We start from the raw sequence: 3,315 nt of genomic DNA, 5'->3' as shown, positions 1-3,315 counted from the left end.
GCCTCTACCTGACCTGTTCTTTCCCTCTACGAAAGAAGAGGATGCATGCGACCTCCAGGCGCAATTCTTTAGTTCCTTTACACCCCCCTTAATGGCCTGACCAGTTCAAGCCTTTTGGGTCCTTTGAAGATACTTTGGGGGGGGGGGGGGGGGGGGGACCCGCAAGGTCCCTCAACAGACCTTGGAGAATTGGAGCCACGAGGAAGAGTTGAGTCTGGAGGCGGCTTCCTGGAGATGAGTCTGGTAATCAGGCGCTGGGAAAAGGAGAAGGGTTCCTTCGGCCAAGAAGAGTATCCCAACTCTTTCTTCCAATCAAAAGAAGAACAACAAGAAGAAGAAGGAAAAGAACGAGAATGTGAGGTAGGGGAGGTCAAGGAGATGTCCCTTCTCCGGCGACCGGGATCCTAGAGGCGGGAGCTGGGTCTGCCTGTCCATGCACCGAGGTTCCCCCCTTCCCGCCTTCCTTCACCAAGCCTAGTGGGGGCAGGCATGAGGGAGCTTCCCCGGATCCCCTAGTCGTTGTGGAGTTAAGTGATGACGACAATTCTGAACTTCCATCTCTGGTTGCACCCAGGCCATGCAAGGAGACTTGGGGGTTGCTCCCGAACTTCTCCTGGCAGCTAGCAATCGCCGAACCTTCCTTTTTCTCTGGGGTCAATAGAAATCAAGCACCGGCCTCGGATCTGAACAAAGCCCGAGCTGAGGCTACTAAGCAGACGACCCAGATGTTGTGTCCCTTTTCGCCCAGGTAGGCCTTTCCTTTGCTTGCTTTGTCGATCCTTCTCGGCCCTTTTGTTTTGACACCTATTGGCATTTCCTTCCTTGTAGGCTGAAGATCAATTGGTCGCGACGATTGGGAAGGAGTTGGGGGAGCTGGAGGAGGCTAATGTGGTTTCCTTGAGGGATTAGAACCAACTATTTGAGGAGCAGAACCGACTCTTGGAAGAGCAGCACTGACTTTTGTAGGCATCGTTGCGAGGCGTAAGCAGAAAAAGATGGTTCTGATGAGCCTTCTGCGTGAGGCCAAGCAAAACACGGATCAATGGTTGTTTGAGCGAGAAGGCATCGAGGAGGTCCGTGTCGCGACCGAGAGGAACTTGGTCTGCCAGGAAGTGGAGCTGGAGTTTGCTCGAGAAAAGTTGAAAGAGTCTGAACATGGAGGGCCTCGATCGTCGGACAATGCTCAAAGTGTTGGCTAGGCACTTCAAAATTACCCAGACAGCCCAGCACCTAAGGGAACAATTGCGTCTGGTGAATGAGTGCATTGGTGAACTCTCTCACCCTGGGACTCAGCTGAACATTGACCTCCTGGCCTGCGACATTGAGATTGCAGGCTGGAAGTCCCAATTGGACGACATTGCATTGCATTCTTGGGAGATCAGGTCTCAGATCTGGAAGGCTAATGCCATCCAAGATGTGGCATGTTCTTATGGTTACAAGGAGGCCCTTGTCCGGCTACTCGAGCACCTGCTCCAGAATCCCGGGCTGGACCTGGATGCTCTAGACTTGGTCTCCCTTACCCCGAATGCCAAAGCGTAGGATTACATCAAGAACTTAGGGAAGCTAGGGTATCCTCTGTATCCCACGGGTGCTCCTCCGCCTCCTCCTCTGCAGTGACCAACTTGGGCTAGATATACATATTATTATTATTATTATTTTGCTTCATAGGTCCTTTGTATATTACTTTCTGTTTTGGTTCCTATAAGAATTGTATATTTTGTTGATGAAATGAAATGGATACATGTTTCTCCCAACCACTCATGTCTTTAGTTTTCGTCTCCTTTCACGTTGAATCTCAACTCTCCTTCTCTCTTTTTTTTTTCCTTTTTTTTTTTTGGGGAGTCAAGTCTTGTTGGGAGCTCGGGATCCAGAGCCCGACCTGGACCCTGTGGCAAGTCAAGAGACTTGGCCTTACCCCGCAGCGAGTCTAGGTACCCGACTTCGTTGCAAGTCTAGGGACTTGGCTTTGTTGGACATGGGGTCGACAAGTCAGGAGACTTGTCCTTACCCCGCAACGAGTGTAGGGACTCAACTTTGTTGGTTGCGAGTCAGGTCTTGTCGAAGTCTCAGGATCTGGAGCCTGAGCTGGACCTTGCAGTGAGTCTAGGTAGTCTGCTTTGTTGGATGGGAGGTCGGCAAGTCAAGAGACTTGGCCTTACCCTGCAACGAGTCTAGTGACCTGACTTCGTTGTGAGTCTAAGGACTCGACTTTGTTGGATGGGAGGGGTCGGCAAGTCAAGAGACTTGGCCTTACCCTGCAGCGAGTCTAGGGACCTGACTTCGTTGGTCGAGAGTTAGATCTTGTCGAGGGTTTGGAATCCTAAGACCAACCTGGACCCCGCGGCAAGTTTAGGGACTCGGCTTTGTTGGACGGGGGGTTGACACCCAGTCAAGAGACTCAGCCTTACCCTGCAGCAAGTCAAGAGACCCGACTTCTTACGAGTGTAGGAACTTGGCTTTGTTGGAGTCTTACCCCGCAGCGGGTCGAGGGACCTACTTCTTGCGAGTGTGGGGACTCGGCTTTGTTGAATAGGGGGTCAGCAAATCTAGAGACTTGACCTTATCCCGTAGCTAGTCTAGGTACCCGAATTCATTACGAGTCTATGGACCCGACTTTGTTGGATGGAAGGTCGGCACCGAGTCTAAAGACTTGGTCTTACTCCACAGCAGGTTGCGGGACCCAACTTCTTGCGAGTGTAGGAACTAGGCTTTGTTGGACGGGGTCTCAGCGAGTCTAGAGACTTGGCATTACCCCTTAGCGAGTCTAGGGACCTAACTTCGTTGCAAGTCTAGGGACTCGACTTTGTTGGATGGAGGGTCGGCACCAAGTCTAGAGACTTGGCCTTACCCTGCAGCGAGTCGTGGCACCCAACTTTTTGCAAGTGTAGGAACTCAGTTGTGTTGGACGGGGGCTCAACTAGTTTAGAGACTTGACCTTACCTCGCAGCAAGTCTAGAGACCTGTCTTAGTGCCAGTGTAGGAAGTTGGCTTTGTTGGACGGGGGGTCGACGAGTCTAGAGATTTGGCCTAACCCCACAACGGGTCTAAAGGCTCGTCTTCTTGCGAGTGTAGAAACTCGGCTTTGGTGGATGGCGCTCAAGTTTTGTCGAAGGCTCAGGATCCTAAGCCAGACTCGACTTTGTTGGACGGGGAGTCGGCAAGTCAAGAGACTTAGCCTTACCCTGCAGCGAGTCTAGGGACCCAACTTCGTTGGTCGCGAGTCAGGTCTTTATCAAGGGCTCGAGGTCCAGAGCCCAACCTGGACCCCGTGGAGAGTCTAGGGACTCGATTTTGTTGAATGAGGGTCATCGAGTC

Source organism: Juglans microcarpa x Juglans regia, chromosome 1D, assembly GCF_004785595.1.
Source record: "Juglans microcarpa x Juglans regia isolate MS1-56 chromosome 1D, Jm3101_v1.0, whole genome shotgun sequence".
NCBI lineage: Eukaryota > Viridiplantae > Streptophyta > Magnoliopsida > Fagales > Juglandaceae > Juglans > Juglans microcarpa x Juglans regia.
The sequence above is the reverse complement of the archived record's forward strand: the minus strand, read 5'-3'. Positions refer to the sequence as shown.